The sequence below is a fragment of the Phyllobates terribilis genome, unplaced genomic scaffold (assembly GCF_046119375.1).
Source record: "Phyllobates terribilis strain yellow unplaced genomic scaffold, ASM4611937v1 Scaffold_3__8_contigs__length_932513732, whole genome shotgun sequence".
Taxonomy (NCBI): domain Eukaryota; kingdom Metazoa; phylum Chordata; class Amphibia; order Anura; family Dendrobatidae; genus Phyllobates; species Phyllobates terribilis.
The window spans coordinates 73,741,154-73,760,569 of NW_027362763.1; positions in this window are offsets into that span (position 1 = coordinate 73,741,154).

Consider the following 19,416-nt stretch of genomic DNA (forward strand, 5'->3'; position numbering starts at 1 on the left):
TTATACAGCAAAAAATGCCAAAAAAAGGATAATAGAGATGTTTTACTGGTGTATACCAGACTTTTTTAAATATATATTTGCGGCTGAGCAGTGAGCGACACGCTCAAACTGTTTTTTTTAGTTACAAATGGCCCATAGAACTGCAAAACCACACTTCTATTTCTCTGGCCTACACCAGACTATTTTCAACAGATATGTTTGTGTCTGAAAAATCAGAGGCACACTTTTTTTTTTTGGGTGGGGGGGGGACACTAATAGGTTAATAAGATGGGTATTTCTACATTGTGAAGGAGGAAAAAAAAAAGAGGATTTAGATAAAAAAAAAGGATTTTTCCTGGCCCCCGGGACCTGGAGCTAAGTCCAGCAATTTCAGCAACAGGAGCAGCACACAGGACTGTAATGCAGCGTTTGCTGGTATAACCACTGCGTCTCCTATACAGCCTGCCTGCCTGCCTGATATACCTGGTATGGATATTAGTCCTGAGAAGGACTGTTTGTTTGATCTGGCAGCCTTTACAGACCCTACACTAACTATTTTGCAGGATATATCTCTCCCTAAATCAGCAGCGCTGTCCCTACACTGTCTGATCCGGAGCGACTGTGTCCAAGATGGCGGCGCCCGGTTTTAAATACTCGAGGTGACGCTGTGCGGCCAGCCAATCACTGTAATGCCCACAAACAACATGGCTGCGGCATTACAGTGACTGGCTGGCAATCCCTGCATGTTCATTGGCTCTGTAAAGAGCGCCAAACATGCATGGCGGAGACCCAAGCTCCCGCCTGAGTAACCCGGAAATGCTCGGTGCTCGCCGAACATCCCGAGTAACGTGATGCTCAGGCGAGTACCGAGCAGTGTCGAGCATGTTCGCTCAACACAAGTAATTATAACTGATAAGCGCACTCGCCTGTCAACTGACAATGCTGACAAGCTGACCCTTATCAAAATGAACAAGGGCTGGATTGGGTCAGACTTCTCATCACCACCAAATGACAGCAGAGTAACATAAAGTCAAATCCACTATGTTATTTCAGGAGGTGTATTCCCATGCACAGATTCACACCCACACATGGGTATACTCTTCCTCATTTCGGCTGTTTTTTTCTCGTCTCCTTATCCTCAGCCTCCACGTGGTCCGTGTTGCCAGCATTGCAAGTTCCGCCATCCTAATTTTGGGCAGCTTTTGCTAGTATTGCATAGGCAAAGACTATGGGAGGCCCACTCCCCAATAATGGGAATAATGTTTTTAATATGCCGTACTGCATGGCTCTTGTAAGGGTCATTGCAAGTTCCTCCGTCCTAATTGTTGGCAGCTTTTGCTTGGAAGGCATAGGCAAAGACTATGGGAGGCCCACTCCCCAAAAATGGGAATAATGTTTTTAATATGCTGTACTGCATGGCTCTTATAAGGGGCATTGCAAGTTCCTCCGTCCTAATTTTTGGCAGCTTTTGCTTGGAAGGCATAGGCAAAGACTGTGGGAGACCCACTCCCCAATAATGGGAATAATGTTTTTAACATGCTGTACTGCATGGCTCTTGTAAGGGGCATTGCAAGTTCCTACGTCCTAATTTTTGGCAGCTTTTGCTTGGAAGGCATAGGCAAAGACTATGGGAGACCCACTCCCCAATAATGGGAGTAATGTTTTTAATATGCCATACTGCATGGCTCTGGTAAGGGGCATTGCAAGTTCCTCCGTCCTAATTTTTGGCAGCTTTTGCTTGAAGGGCATAGGCAAAGACTATGGGAGACCCACTCTCCAATATTGGGAATAATGTTTTTAATATGCTGTACTGCATGGCTCTTGTAAGGGGCATTGCAAGTTCCTTCGTCCTAATTTTTGGCAGTTTTTCTTGGAAGGCATAGGAAAAGACTATGGGAGACCCACTCCCCAATAATGGGAATAATGTTTTTAATATGCGGTACTGCATGGCTCTTGTAAGGGGCATTAAAACCATCTTGTTAAGCTACTGTGTCCTCCACGTCTCTTCCATGGGGCATTAAAACCGTCATGTTAAATTACTCTGAACTCCACGTCTCTTCCAAGGGGCATTAAAACTGTCTTGTTAAGCTACTGTGACCTCCACGTCTCTTCCAAGGGGCATTGATATTGTCTTTTTATTCCACTGCGACCTCCACCACTTTTCCAAGTGGTATTGATATTGTCTTTTTATTCCACTGGAACCTCCACCACTCTTCCAAGGGGCATTGATATTGTCTTTTTATTCCACTGGGATCTCCACGTCTCTTCCAAGGCATAGGCAATGACTATGGGAGGCCCACTCCCCAAAAATGGGAATAATGTTTTTAATATGCTGTACTGCATGGCTCTTGTAAGGGGCATTGCAAGTTCCTCCGTCCTAATTTTTGGCAGCTTTTGCTTGGAGGGCATAGGCAAAGACTATGGGAGACCCACTCCCCAATAATGGGAATAATGTTTTTAATATGCTGTACTGCATGGCTCTTGTAAGGGGCATTGCAAGTTCCTTCGTCCTAATTTTTGGCAGTTTTTCTTGGAAGGCATAGGAAAAGACTATGGGAGACCCACTCCCCAATAATGGGAATAATGTTTTTAATATGCGGTACTGCATGGCTCTTGTAAGGGGCATTAAAACCGTCTTGTTAAGCTACTGTGACCTCCACGTCTCTTCCATGGGGCATTAAATCCGTCATGTTAAATTACTCTGAACTCCACGTCTCTTCCAAGGGGCATTAAAACTGTCTTGTTAAGCTACTGTGACCTCCACGTCTCTTCCAAGGGGCATTGATATTGTCTTTTTATTCCACTGCGACCTCCACCACTTTTCAAAGTGGTATTGATATTGTCTTTTTATTCCACTGGAACCTCCACCACTCTTCCAAGGGGCATTGATATTGTCTTTTTATTCCACTGGGATCTCCACGTGTCTTCCAAGGCATAGGCAAAGACTATGGGAGGCCCACTCCCCAAAAATGGGAATAATGTTTTTAATATGCTGTACTGCATGGCTCTTGTAAGGGGCATTGCAAGTTCCTCCGTCCTAATTTTTGCCAGCTTTTGCTTGGAGGGCATAGGCAAAGACTATGGGAGACCCACTCCCCAATAATGGGAATAATGTTTTTAATATGCTGTACTGCATGGCTCTTGTAAGGGGCATTGCAAGTTCCTTCGTCCTAATTTTTGGCAGTTTTTCTTGGAAGGCATAGGAAAAGACTATGGGAGACCCACTCCCCAATAATGGGAATAATGTTTTTAATATGCGGTACTGCATGGCTCTTGTAAGGGGCATTAAAACCGTCTTGTTAAGCTACTGTGACCTCCACGTCTCTTCCATGGGGCATTAAAACCGTCATGTTAAATTACTCTGAACTCCACGTCTCTTCCAATGGGCAGTAAAACTGTCTTGTTAAGCTACTGTGACCTCCACGTCTCTTCCAAGGGGCATTGATATTGTCTTTTTATTCCACTGCGACCTCCACCACTTTTCCAAGTGGTATTGATATTGTCTTTTTATTCCACTGGAACCTCCACCACTCTTCCAAGGGGCATTGATATTGTCTTTTTATTCCACTGGGATCTCCACGTCTCTTCCAAGGCATAGGCAAAGAGTATGGGAGGCCCACTCCCCAAAAATGGGAATAATGTTTTTAATATGCTGTACTGCATGGCTCTTGTAAGGGGCATTGCAAGTTCCTCCGTCCTAATTTTTGGCAGCTTTTGCTTGGAGGGCATAGGCAAAGACTATGGGAGACCCACTCCCCAATAATGGGAATAATGTTTTTAATATGCTGTACTGCATGGCTCTTGTAAGGGGCATTGCAAGTTCCTTCGTCCTAATTTTTGGCAGTTTTTCTTGGAAGGCATAGGAAAAGACTATGGGAGACCCACTCCCCAATAATGGGAATAATGTTTTTAATATGCGGTACTGCATGGCTCTTGTAAGGGGCATTAAAACCGTCTTGTTAAGCTACTGTGACCTCCACGTCTCTTCCATGGGGCATTAAAACCGTCATGTTAAATTACTGTGAACTCCACGTCTCTTCCAAGGGGCATTAAAACTGTCTTGTTAAGCTACTGTGACCTCCACGTCTCTTCCAAGGGGCATTGATATTGTCTTTTTATTCCACTGCGACCTCCACCACTTTTCCAAGTGGTATTGATATTGTCTTTTTATTCCACTGGAACCTCCACCACTCTTCCAAGGGGCATTGATATTGTCTTTTTATTCCACTGGGATCTCCACGTCTCTTCCAAGGGGCATTAACACTGTCTTGTTAAACCACACTGAACTCCACATCTCTTCGAAGCGGCATTATAACCGTCTTGTTAAGCTACTGTGACCTCCATGTCTCTTCCAAGGCGCATTGATATTGTATTTTTATTCCACTGCAACTGTAGCACCCCAAGGGCTCGGCTGCTACAGGAGTATTGTACCTCGAACCAGAGGTGTGGTATTCCACTCCCGGGTAAGGATGGAGTGTGGAACAGGGCTCAGTTTGCTGCATACACCACACACACCCCATTTCCGGGGGACAGATCAACGGTACTCCCACCAGATAGATGTGGAGGTACGACAGCGTCTGTCCCTGGCTGGAGTGGGGAGGGGGGAGGAATATCCCAGTGGTGTAGGAGCAGAGAGGGGAGGGACTCTGGGTATAGGTAGGAGCCCATTGGGTGCTGGTCACCTGGGCTCGGGTGTCAGAAGGGAGGTATATAAGGTGGGCACCATCTTAGATCGGTGTGCAGTCCGGTTAGTTCAGTTCAGAGAGGAGCTCAGCCAGAGAGGGCTGACAGGGAGCTGTGCCTCAGTCCGGGCCCAGTTCCAGAGGCAGGCCTGAAGTGGAGGCCTAAGGCAGAGAGAGAGAGAAAAGGAAGAAGAAGAAGGAACCGAAACACAAGGAAAGGCCCAGAGACGCAAGCAAAGAGGGAACCCTAAGATCCCACGAGATAACGGGTGAAGGGTTGGCAGAGCAGGGTACCGGATCCCAAACTGGTGGAGGCCAATTATCCTTAGCCAGGAACCGGAGGTCGTGGTCAAGTCTTGGCGCGACCCCTCACCATATCCACCAGGAAGGCACGCCATATAGGGTCAGGGAAACCGGAGAGAGGTTTGACCAACAGAAGGCCCGAGGAAGCTGGACAAAGGTGGGTCCCTGGTGGGGACGGCCAGTAGAGAGGAAGAGAAGGGAGCCCTGGACCATGCTCTGAAATTGCCTGGGAGTTGGCCGAGTCCCGCACCTGGTGGGCGCAGCACGGCTCGGGTGGTCACTCTCGGCCGGGGGTGATCTGAACCAAAATCGTGAGTAAAGATTTGGAAACTGCAACACACGTCTCTGGGGTTCCTTGTCGCACCAGCACCATCAGTACTGGGACACTCGCACCATCACTCCCATCATTATCCACACTAGCTGACCTGAGGCAATACTCCTCCCGTGGGGAGTCATCCCATACTAAGCTGCAGGAACAACATCAGCCTCAGCGGTCTGCAGTGCAGCGGCGGTCCCCACTGACCGCAATCCACGGGTGGCGTAGTCGAACACTATAACAGCTTATACTAAATTCCGCCACTTAGTTTGACACCCTGGGCACGGACCGGGTCACCGCCACGAGGACTACTAACCCCGACAGATCCGGCTCCGGGTATTCCCCGCGTGCGCAACGTTCCCCGAACATGGCCCAGGGGGCGCGTCAACTTTGGCGTAGTCGGCAGGATCTCGTGCCCGCAACCACCGGGTACTGCGTGCCTGAAGGAAAGTTCACATGTACCTCAAAAAGAAGTCTCCCGCCAATTCCGGAGGATTCCCGCCATGGGACGCCATCTCGGGTCGTTTCCCGCCGTTTGCCCGCCATCTGCAGCCTTTGCCCGCCATCCGCGGAGTTTCCCGCCATCGGGGGACGGTTCCCGCCATCTTGGATGGTTCCCCGCCCTGGCAGAGCAGACGCCATTGTGGGCGCGCCAGAGGGTGGCAAGAGGCCACCTCCCATCGTGGGCATGGTCCCAGAGTGGCGCCAAAAGAGGAGACCGCCCCCACCAGCCGAGACTGCAACAATGGAGATGTCCATCAGAGTGGGGGGGCTGCCCCTGAAACTGACTGTCGCTAAGTTGCCCCGGGGCCACTCCCAATGGGGGCGGATAGGGAACAAAACTGAGGGGCTGGGCGCGGCCTGGATCAATCTGGACAGACCGCACCCGGAGATGGAGGAAGCATCAAGCAGTGCCGACACCGTGGTCCGGAGCCTGCTGCAGGCCGCCACCCCAGACAGCCTGGTGGAGATCCTGGCGCAGCTCCCCAGAGATCGGGAGCGTGCACAGGCTGCGCTGGAGGACTTAGCCCGGAAGATGGCCCGAGCGCAGCAGGAAGCGCTGGCCGAATGGAGAAGGGAGATGGCCCGGCAGGCTGGAACCCGCCAGCAGGAGGCGCAACCCGCAACGTGGAGCATGTCTGCCCCTGAGGATGGTGCAGGAGGGACGAAGGCCGGAGACGACGCCGCGGAGGGAGCCGCAAGGAAGGAAGCAGGTAATGGGGACGTCATTACCCCGAGCCCAGTAGCCGTAAGCCTGCCCCAGCTCCCTGTCGCAGAGCCCGAAGTCCTACTCACCCCGCCCGTTGCCGCACCGCCACTGCTCCCAACTAGGCCTCAAGCGGCGGGAGCCGCGGTCACGCCCCCTTTCGCGCCACGCCCCTCGACCCTGAGCGCGGCAAAACAGGAAGTGCCACCGGCCTGGTCGCAAGGCCTGGTGAACCCGGGCGCCGCTGCCCCTCCAGCGCCCTCTTCCTCAACGGTGCCATCCCTGGACCCAAATAGAATTCCCCCGGCCTGGTCGCAAGGCCGTGTACCCCCGGGCGCCGCTGCCCCTACAGCGCCCTCTACCTCCACAGTGCCACCCCTGGGCGCGGATCTCTTCGCGCAACATACCAGCCCGGACGGACTGCCCTTCCTGTGGCCACCGGAGTACGTCAACCCCCGACTCCGGAGGGAACGGCCCCTGTGTGAGCCTCTGATCCCGGCTCCGGCGCCCGCCAAAATTACTCCGCTCCCGTTAGAGGACGCCCAATTTGAATGGGATCCGACCGGTGAGAACCTCATGGGGTTCACCCAGGAGACCCGGGCAGACGCAGCCTGGCGTGAGGAGTGCTGCCGTCAACAGCTGGAGGTCTTTGGAAGAGAACGGCGAGAGAGGCGGATCCGCGAGGAACAGCTGCAGGCCCGAAGCGCGGAACAGAAGCGCAGGGCCCGACAAAACCCCCGTACGGCCCACGGCCTCCGCGCCAGCGGGACCGTAATAAAGTTCCAGCTAGAGCATGGCTGGGGCTTTATCCGGGACCACCGAGCTCCCGGCGACGTCTTTGTTACCCGCAGGGATGTCGAAAGCCACCTACCTGAGGGACACCGTGGACGCGATCTCTACCCGGGTGATGTGGTCACCTTCACCCGGCACAAGGGTGCCAAGGGACCGTACGCCCTTCACGTACACCGGCTAACTGAGGAGGAGCTGCAGTACGAGGAAAGCCAAGAGGACCCGGATGGGTCTGAAGACTACCCGGAAGAGCAAGGAGGACACCATTATTAGAGAATGGTAAAGTGGAACTGTATATAGTTACCCGTCGGGGTACAAGAACTCTTGCTAATTGAAGTGTGGTCCCCGTTGGGACTAGTATGGAACTGTTAAAGAACTGTTACCTGTGTGCCCCTAATCCCTAACCAGGCTGAGGACTGTGAGCAGCCATTCCCCTATTCCCGCTGGCCGAGGATTGAGAGCGGCCATACCCTTGTACATAGTTGCGCTTCTTAAGGCGCCCCCTACTGGTTTTATACAAGAACCGCAACGTCTACCTCAAGGTGGATTAAAATGGACTGTTGCACCTTTACCTGGTCGCAAGTTGCACAGCGGCCAGAGCTCAAGAATATGTTTTGAAAAGGTTTTATTTGAAAATGTCTTATAATGGAAAATTTAATATGCTGCTAAAATAGTAATGCCAAAAGTTTTATATAGTGTTTTACAAAACAGTTCCGGTGGCATTAGTAGAATGTTTTAAAAAAAAAAAAAAAATGTTTTATACCAGTAACGTTAAGAAGAAAAGAGTACCTCCCATAAAGGGATGAGTGAAAAGTTAATGTCTTATATATGAGTGCACTTTAAAAATTTGTATGTTTTAAATTGTCTTTGCTCTTTTCCAGCCCGGGGACGTGCTGTGATTTACCAGGGGGGAATGTAGCACCCCGAGGGCTCGGCTGCTACAGGAGTATTGCACCTCGAACCAGAGGTGTGGTATTCCACTCCCGGGTAAGGATGGAGTGTGGAACAGGGCTCAGTTAGCTGCATACACCACACACACCCCATTTCCGGGGGACAGATCAACGGTACTCCCACCAGATAGATGTGCAGGTACGACAGCGTCTGTCCCTGGCTGGAGTGGGGAGGGGGGAGGAATATCCCAGTGGTGTAGGAGCAGAGAGGGGAGGGACTCTGGGTATAGGTAGGAGCCCATTGGGTGCTGGTCACCTGGGCTCGGGTGTCAGAAGGGAGGTATATAAGGTGGGCACCATCTTAGATCGGTGTGCAGTCCGGTTAGTTCAGTTCAGAGAGGAGCTCAGCCAGAGAGGGCTGACAGGGAGCTGTGGCTCAGTCCGGGCCCAGTTCCAGAGGCAGGCCTGAAGTGGAGGCCTAAGGCAGAGAGAGAGAGAAAAGGAAGAAGAAGAAGGAACCGAAACACAAGGAAAGGCCCAGAGACGCAAGCAAAGAGGGAACCCTAAGATCCCACAAGATAACGGGTGAAGGGTTGGCAGAGCAGGGTACCGGATCCCAAACTGGTGGAGGCCAATTATCCTTAGCCAGGAACCGGAGGTCGTGGTCAAGTCTTGGCGCGACCCCTCACCATATCCACCAGGAAGACACGCCATATAGGGTCAGGGAAACCAGAGAGAGGTTTGACCAACAGAAGGCCCGAGGAAGCTGGACAAAGGTGGGTCCCTGGTGGGGACGGCCAGTAGAGAGGAAGAGAAGGGAGCCCTGGACCACGCTCTGAAATTGCCTGGGAGTTGGCCGAGTCCCGCACCTGGTGGGCGCAGCACGGCTCGGGTGGTCACTCTCGGCCGGGGGTGATCTGAACCAAAATCGTGAGTAAAGATTTGGAAACTGCAACACACGTCTCTGGGGTTCCTTGTCGCACCATCACCATCAGTACTGGGACACTCGCACCATCACTCCCATCATTATCCACACTAGCTGCCCTGAGGCAATACTCCTCCCGTGGGGAGTCATCCCATACTAAGCTGCACGAACAACATCAGCCTCAGCGGTCTGCAGTGCAGCGGCGGTCCCCACTGACCGCAATCCACGGGTGGCGTAGTCGAACACTATAACAGCTTATACTAAATTCCGCCACTTAGTTTGACACCCTGGGCACGGACCGGGTCACCACCACGAGGACTACTAACCCCGACAGATCCGGCTCCGGGTATTCCCCGCGTGTGCAACGTTCCCCGAACATGGCCCAGGGGGCGCGTCACAACCTTCACCACTCTTCCAAGGGGCATTGATATTGTCTTTTTATTCCACTGCAAACTCCACCACTCTTCCAAGGGGCATTGATATTGTCTTTTTATTCCACTGGGACCTCCACGTCTATTCCAAGGGGCATTAAAACCGTCTTGTTAAACCACTCTGAAATCCACGTCTCTTCCAAGGGGCATTAAAACCGTCTTGTTAAGCTACTGTGATCTCCACATCTCTCCCAAGGGGCATTAAAACCGTCTTGTTAAACCACTCTGAACTCCATGTCTCTTCCAAGGGACATTAAAACTGTCTTGTTAAACCACTCTGAACTCCATGTCTCTTCCAAGGGGCATTAAAACCGTCTTGTTAAACCTCTCTGAACTCCACGTCTCTTCCAAGGGGCATTAAAATCGTCTTGTTAAGCTACTGTGACATCCACGTCTCTTACAAGGGGCATTAAAACCATCTTGTTAAACCACTTTGAACTCCACGTCTCTTCCAAGGGACATTGATATTGTCTATTTATTCCACTGGGACCTCCACCACTCTTCCAAGGGGCATTGATATAGTCTTTTTATTCCACTGGGACCTCCACCACTCTTCCAAGGGGCATTGATATAGTCTTTTTATTCCACTGGGACCTCCACCACTCTTCCAAGGGGCATTGAAATAGTCTTTTTATTCCACTGGGACCTCCACCACTCTTCCAAGGGGCATTGATTTTGTCTTTTTATTCCACTGGTGGCAGGCTGCATACTTGCTGCATACTTGCGCTTGCATTGCAAGGAATGAGGGAGGTGCAATTGAACACTGCCCTGGGACAAGGACTTGAACAGGGATAGTTGCAAGTCTGCATCTTCTGATGCGGCAAGGATCACTTCTGATGGGCACACTTTTAGGCAGTGAACTGTGTGTTAGAGATGCTTCCAGGGGTCTTCCCCATGCTGTTCCCATGTCTTTTCAGCACTGTATGCATGTGTCACACAGCAGATGGCCAGATAAGGTTGTAAAATGTTAAAATGACATTTCCCGGTGAATGCATTTGTCATGGTTGAAAGCAATACAAAAGTGCAAAAAAGCATAAAAAATGCTCCTTGTGAACATAGCCCAAGGTGTGGAGGAGTATTTTTGTTTTTGGTTATTTATTTTACCTTATACACAAGTCTTTACCCTGGAAAGGATGTTCCTTAACATATTTCACAGGAAAACAGTTTTAGTTTAGTTTTTGTATGTTTTATTGTGAGCCCGTAAAAGTGGCTTAATACCTCTGACCAAGTTGTTGACAGCAGTGACCTGGGGGTCAGAAATGCTTCCTGGGGCTATCCCCATGCTGTCCCCATGTCATTTGATCACTGTCACTATCGTTTAGGGCACTTTTTAGGCTTTCTACAGACTGCCGGGGGTGCCGCCGCAAAAATGCTCGGGTCTTTCATAGACTAACATTGGGCTCGTTGCTCGGGACGAGCACCCGAGTATCACGGTGAGCTCGGCCCGAGCTTCGAGCACCCGAGCATTTTAGTGCTCACTCAACACTAGTAACCTCACTTTAGAGATTACTGATACACTTATGCCACTGTGTTTGTCAATATTTCAAGTGTCTGTGGGGCAAAGCTTTGCCAAAAGGGTAAGTCAGTGTGTTCCCTGTCCGATATTTAAGTAGGGGAGTGATTCTGCTGCAGTTAGTTGTCTTACGGCCAGACAGATGCTGGTAGAGACAGAATATTGGGTGGTTAGACTGATCTTTTGGGATGCTCTTGCTTTGAATAATGGGTTTTAAAGGCTTAAAATTTTGATTACCTATCCTTTCATAAGGTTATAAATATCAAACTAGTGTTAGTCTGATACCAGTCTCCCCCCACCGATCAGCCATTTTCAGCTCTGGTTGGATGTGAGTGGAAAGAACAGTCCAATTATATTCACTTTCTTAGACATTCTTTGGTACTGCAGCTTAAAAGGGGTTGTCCAGGCATACGGTACTGATAACCTATTATAGGGACTATTTTAATGGTGATAATTACATGAAGTGAAAAAGTGGGGTTACTGCTTTGTTTTTTTCCATTACATCCATAAAAAGTTAATACAGTTGTAGCTTTTATACACTTGTTTGGCAGAGTGGCCCTTAACAAACGCATGGCTCGTGTCTCAAAAAATGTCTTCATATTGTGAAGCTTACAAAAAAAAAAATGGTATGGCTATTACAATTCTGAATGAGTGAACAAAAAAAATTGTCTGGTGTTGTGAACATGTGCATCACAAAAATGTTACTGTGCGTATGTGTTATGTCCTGTCTGTCCAATGGAATTACTTATAGGCTTGTGTAGTTACTTTTTATGGTTTTGTTGAGGTCTAGGCTACTATTAATATTTTATTTACATGTTGGGATTATTTCAAGTCTGGGGTGTTTATTTGCTAGGTCCTTTAGACCTTTTGACTTACATTATATTGTTTGCTGTTTGAATTGTTTGTATTATACTTGGACCACATTAACTGTTACATCATACAGTGGTGAAAATAAGTATTTGATACACAGCCGATTTTGCAAGTTTTCCCACCTACAAAGGTCTATCATTTTTATGTTCCCTCGAGGAAGGGACTGGAATAGACACCAGGTCAGGTGATAGTTGTGGCGCAGTTAAGAATTATAAAAGGTCCGGGATGGTGGAGAAGGTGAGGAGATGGCAAATGGACCTGTAGCAGTATGGTGAGCAGCGGAGTTTGCTTATAGCCGCCATTAGGAGAGATCAGACCTGAGTGAAGACCCGAGAGAGAGACCAGACCCATGTGAAGGCCCGAGGGAGAACAGACCCAAGTGAAGACCCGAGAGAAACCAGACTCGAGTGAAGACCCGAGAGAAACCAGACCAAAGTGAAGACTTAAGAGAAGCAAGAGCCAGAAGAGCTGAGACAAGTGAGAAGAGTCAGGGCTGAGAGAGAGGTGACAAGGCCGCAGCGGAGGGACATTCGGGTGAGCCATTGCTTTCAGAGTAGACATAAGGCACAAAGTGGGGACTGGGACCACGCTTCAGTGAACTAAGGAGGCCAGTGTGCAGAGTTTGCAACGTAAGCCACCAATTTGGGACTTGCGGCCTAGCAGGTAGTATTGTTGACCCCCCATTAGGGCCTGTGTGACATTCAGTTTGCCTAGAGAGTGACAACGACGATGGTCCCAGTAGTGACAGTTACGCCCTTTTGGCTAAGGTATTAAGACTAGATCTCATTGATGATAACAGTTGTGTAATGGTAATAGTAGAGCAATAGTGTATAAATAGCATTGTGTCAATACCCTGTTCATCTGAATTACTGTATTCTCTTTGTAGCATAACTTGCTTCATTTTTCACTCCTTGCACTATCCCCTGATATTGTGCTGAAGGCACCCCTTCAATTGGGTTAGTCAAATAAATAAATATCTAAATGATCATAACTTTGTAATGGGATGTCCATCAATCTCAAATAGTTGTGATACTGTTGTTTCCATATTTATGGCACTTATGCACATATATACGTTGTGTATATATATATTTATATATATATATATATATATATGTATGTGTATATATATATATATATATATATATATATATATATATATATATATATATATATATACATATATACATATATACAGTACAGACCAAAAGTTTGGACACACCTTCTCATTTAAAGATTTTTCTGTATTTTCATGACTATGAAAATTGTACATTCACACTGAAGGCATCAAAACTATGAATTAACACATGTGGAATTATATACTTAACAAAAAAGTGTGAATCGACTGAAAATATGTCTTATATTCTAGGTTCTTCAAAGTAGCCACCTTTTGCTTTGATGACTGCTTTGCACACTCTTGGCATTCTCTTGATGAGCTTCAAGAGGTAGTCACCGGAAATGATTTTCACTTCACAGGTGTGCCCTGTCAGGTTTAATAAGAGGGATTTCTTGCCTTATAAATGGGATTGGGACCATCAGTTGTGTTGTGTAGAAGTCTGGTGGATACACAGCTGATAGTCCTATTGAATAGACTGTTAGAATTTGTATTATGGCAAGAAAAAAGCAGCTAAGTAAAGAAAAACGAGTGGCCATCATTACTTTAAGAAATGAAGGTCAGTCAGTGCGAAAAATTGGGAAAACTTTAAAAGTGTCCCCAAGTGCAGTTGCAAAAACCATCAAGCGCTACAAAGAAACTGGCTCACATGAGGACCGCTCCAGGAAAGGAAGACCAAGAGTCACCTCTGCTTCTGAGGATAAGTTTATCCGAGTCACCAGCCTCAGAAATCGCAGGTTAACAGCAGCTCAGATTAGAGACCAGGTCAATGCTACACAGAGTTCTAGCAGCTCATATGAAAAGATGATGTGAAAGAACGTAATTTAGCAAAAAAACTCCATACTTTTATTAAATACATATAAAACAACAATGATATTAAAAAAGATTTGCACAAATACATATATGGTGAGCAAAAACTGAAGACATCAGGACAAGAGCAATCATATAACACAATTGGAATTAGGTGCTTGGAGCTGAAAATAATATTTAATAAAAGTATGGAGTTTTTTTGCTAAATTACGTTCTTTCACGTCATCTTTTCATATGAGGTGCTATTATAGACGTTGAACTAATATATTATTGTCTGACTATAGTAGATTTGTACATGTGACCTTGGTGGTCAAATACTTTGTTTCACAGAGTTCTAGCAGCAGACACATCTCTTCAACAACTGTTAAGAGGAGACTTTATGTAGCAGGCCTTCATGGTAAAATAGCTGCTAGGAAACCACTGCTAAGGACAGGCAACAAGCAGAAGAGACTTTTTTGGGCTAAAGAACACAAGGAATGGACATTAGACCAGTGGAAATCTGTGCTTTGGTCTGATGAGTCCAAATTTGAGATCTTTGGTTCCAACCACCGTGTCTTTGTGCGACGCAGAAAAGGTGAACGGATGGACTCTACATGCCTGGTTCCCACCGTGAAGCATGGAGGAGGAGATGTGATGGTGTGGGGATGCTTTGCTGGTGACACTGTTGGGGATTTATTCAAAATTGAAGGCATACTGAACCAGCATGGCTACAACAGCATCTTGCAGTGGCATGCTATTCCATCCGGTTTGCGTTTAGTTGGACCAACATTTATGTTTCAACAGGACAATGACCCCAAACACACCTCCAGGCTGTGTAAGGGCTATTTGACCAAGAAGGAGAGTGATGGGGTTCTACGCCAGATGACCTGGTCTCCACAGTCACCAGACCTGAACCCAATCGAGATAGTTTGGGGTGAGCTGGACCGCAGAGTGAAGGCAAAAGGGCCAACAAGTGGTAAGCATCTCTGGGAACTCCTTCAAGATTATTGGAAGACCATTTCCGGTGGCTACCTCTTGAAGCTCATCAAGAGAATGCCAAGAGTGTGCAAAGCAGTCATCAAAGCAAAAGGTGGCTACTTTGAAGGACCTAGAATATAAAACATGTTTTTTGTTAAGTATATAATTCCACATGTGTTAATTCATAGTTTTGATGCCTTCTGTGTGAATGTACAGTTTTCATAGTCATGAAAATACAGAAAAATCTTTAAATGAGAAGGTGTGTCCAAACTTTTGGTCTGTACTATATATATATATATATATATATATATATATATATATATATATAATAAAATGGTAAAAGAAACAAAACCAGTTCTCCCACACTATATGACTTACGCTGGGCAGTATTGGCAAACGTATATAAATATTTCCAAATCTGCACAATAATTTGATCTACATCCAAGTAGGTATGAAACTGCCCAAATTATCTTAAAAGACAAAAAAATTACAACTGTAAGGCAAGGAACAACTTTGATACAAGGGATATAATAAAATACAGTATAGACACTCAATATTTCATTCAATGGACAGAATGTAAAAAAAACAAAATCCTCATACTCACTTTACTCACCTCCTCCGCTGCTCACCGTCATCCATCCAGTTCTCATCACATCTTCGAATCGTTAGTGGAAGCTTTCGAGTTTGCTAGGCCCAGGAGGATTCTGCGCATATGCCTGCAATGGCTGCAGTCCATGACATTACAGCATGCATTGCTACCTTTGTGGGTTCATACGTAAAACCCTCCTTGCCCTAGCAAATCCAGAAGCCTCGGCCTAGAGATCGAGGTCCACGGGGATTTCAGTGCTATCGAGGCCAATCCAAAAATGCAATGAGGACTGGTTGATTGGCGGTGAGTAGCAGGGGGTTGGAGGGGTGACCAGTGAGGTGACTATAATGACTTTTTTATTTTTTTTACATATTATGGTTATTATGCTCTTGTTTATGGAGAGACATCAGAGCATAATAAAGGACATTAAAGTCGCAGGGAAGAACTTCACAAATCGAATTTCCCAGGAAAAGCAGGGTAAACAGGTAAGAAGTTTACTTGATCCGCTCATCTCTAGTTTAGAAGGATCTTGCTCTCCAAATATGTCTATTTCTTTTCAATTTTTTGGAATGAAATAAAACCCTGGCCAACAAGAAAAGTAAGTCTCCTGCTTATGGGTATATAAATCAGTGCAGGGTAGGAGATAGAGGACAATGCTTAGGGTAAATGACTGCCCTGTCTTATTGGAGCTCCTGGTGGAGGCATGATTGGTGGACTTACTTTGGTGACTCCTAGGAAATGTCAATGTCTATCCTATGGGAATGGGCATGTAACCATTGCAGCTCATGACTGGCTGCAGCATGGAATTCAACATGCATGGTATAAAGGTTAAGAAACCCTTGATGTTATTTGCAGTTTGGAAATGTAGACCAGTACCTTCGGAGACTAATTGGAACAAGTGGCAGGGGGATGTGTAGGCCTGACTGCAGTGCATATTAAAAACCTTGTCCTGATTGCTACCATGAGGTACAAGTTGACAACTCATTCAAGTCAGGTAGAGGGGTGCAAGAGAAGTCCGCAGGATTCTCAGATTTTCACCCTATAACATCAGTATGGAGATTAGAACTTTGCTGTTGGGATTTTCTTGACTAAAGAAAAAGAAATTTGAAGCTAGTGATCTTTTCTAAAACAATAGAAGCTTGTGCAAACTCGGCCTGGCAACACAATACAGGAGAGCAGAGGCAGCAAGAAGGGAGTAGAAGGCATATTATGCCAGGTGACAAGTAGGTTTAGGTTGGTCATCTGCAACTTCTTCAGAAACCTATCAACGGCTTTTTTGTCTAAGTTGCTTAACCCTTTTACGACCTTTGACGTATAGGCACATCCAAAGTGGTGCCCATGCCTTTGATGCGAGCTCCGGCGCGAAACTTGCATCTTTCCCTGCACACAATAGCTGATCTGATCATCTGTCATGTGCCTCTAACAGCCACAGGTGGACTTGAGATCCACTCTCAGCTATTAATCAGTTAAATGCCACTGTTAATTAATTCCATCCGTAAACGGCTTGATGAGAGAAAAAATCTAAACGTTACAATTACTTCTTTTTTTTTTCGCCGCCGCAACATTGCAATTAGTGATGAGCGAGTACCGTAATATTCGAAATCGCTATACTCGTAATGAGTACTTTGTAATAATCGCATATTCTTTCCGAATAGCGAGTACAATGTAAGTCAATGGGAAATGCGAGTAATTTTCTGCTGGACCCTACAAAGTGGTCTGGGGGCCTGAGGAAAAGGCTGAAATGGATGGGAAAGTGATGAAACAGAATGGGAATAGCCTAGAGAATGTGTCTGCATGCATTTCTGACTCACATATGGTTTCTGGGAATAAGTTTGTCACAGTATTACGCCATTTTTACAGACACACAAGAACAACTACCAAACCTAACCTAAATTTAATTTAATGGTCCAAAAAGGTTAAGAAACAGTTTTTCTTACATAATCTTCAATCTTTTTTTTATTTATATAGCACCAACATATTCTGTGGCGCTTTACAATTCAGACAATTTACAGACATTTTGGGCTCTGTCCCCATTTGTGGCTCACAATCTAGATTCCCTATCAGTATGTCTTTGTAGTGTGGGAGGAAACCCACACAAACATGGAGAGAACATACAAACTCCTTGCAGATGTTGTTCTTGGTGGGATTTGAACCCAGGACCCCAGCACTGCAAGGCTCCAGTGCTAACCACTGAGCTACTGTGCTGCCCAGGTGACTCTGGAACATGCGTCTTGGAGGGACAGCTGTTGCTTAGACATTTGGGCGGTCCCTCCATCATTGACACTCAGATAGTGGAATACATATTCCATAGCAGTTTACAATGTGCCCATTGTAGTGTTGTTTTTGACCCTCCTCCTCCTCCTTGTCCTCCACCACCATGTGATATTGCGGCCCTAAATTCAAATGTTCAGAGGGCCTGCAGTAGGCAGGAAAGCTGAGTTTTGTGAGAGCCCTCGTGTGGCCCTGTAACATACATTTTGAAGTGCCCTCCTCTAGAAATTTAGGAAGTCAACAAAACCGAAAATGCCAAAAAATCCTGTTATAAAGGGATGTGGATGTGGTGTTGTCTGTGTTGCACGAGAAGGCACTCAGTGTGTGTCAGGTCAGAAGAAGCTTGATGCATCCACTATGTTCCTGGAAAAATTTCCCGGTCTGGAATGTAAACATCAGATAAAAGAGCCTCAGCACTCAAACGTCCTTTTGCAAGAGAAAATTTATTGACTTTGTGAAATAAATCTGCACACAGAAAAATCACCAACAAAACGTTTCGGTCTTAGCGACCTTCTTCAGTTGACTGTAGAAAATAGGACAATGTCATAGACAATTAGATACGGCATGATACAAGTATTATTTCTACATAACATGGTGAAAAAAAACAGCATATCATAACTAGTAGGACAGAAATTCATCCCATTATATTATACAATTGTGCATAGAAATGCAAAAGTGAAATATATAGCATACTATTCCATAATATATAGGGAAATCACAAATAAGGGAGCAGGGGGAGGGGAGGGAGAGGAAGGACCAGGGGGAGGGGATAAAGGTATGGAGCAAGAAGATATGGGGGGAAAGGGAAGAAAAGGCAAAAAACACAAGACAGCTGGCAGAAGAGGGCACATACCGGATGATTCTGCGAGAGATGTGAGCAATGAATGGTTCCCAATAGGGCTGCCTATAGGTGAGAAGGTGAAAAGAAGTAAGAGGCAAGGACCCCACAGGGTGCACCAGAAAGGCATGTTGTACCGAGAGTTACCTGCTGGAAAGCGCGTGGGGGCATGGACATAACAACGCGGTCTCCACCGCTAGTTGGAATAACCATGTGTGCAGAGAGGAGGGGTAAATAAAGGGTCTAGACGCGCGAATCCTAAGCGCCAGATCGCGTGTACCGGAAGTACCGAATCACGCGACCAGAAATGACGTCTGCGGGTCACAGTCTGCGTTCCACAGAGGGAGAGCGCAAACCGGAAGTTCCGGTAAGGAGCGAACAGGAAGTGTCGAAAGCCGGTGCGTTCCATGGAGGGATCACTTGCGTTCCAGGACGAGGGGAGGGAAACAACGAGAAGCATGGATGGAAAATGAAGGGGAGGAGGGAGAGGACCACAGTACAGGGTGAATCTGTAATTAAAGAAACACAGGTTAGAGCGCACATGCGAACTAACAAAAACACGTCAGTCAGGAACATGGTGGCACAATGATGACAGGATAACACTGTGAAAATCGTAATAAATAATAACAAATGATATTAAACAAATAGACCAAATAATTGAAAGTGTATATGTATTGGGAAATCCACCACGAACGGGGACCCAGGTGACAGCACAAAAGGAGGTGTAATGTAGTAGCTGTATATGAACAGATGTAGGAACAGGGGAGAATTTAGTTAAAGGAGAGGAGGTCGTATTCCCTATTTAATCCCCTGGGGGAAAGGGTGTCCAGTATGTGGATCCAGAAGGCTTCCCTTTGTTTAAGGAGTAGGATCCTATCCCCACCGCGGCGTGGTGGTGCCACTTGTTCCAGAACCTGGAACCTGAGTTGGGAGAT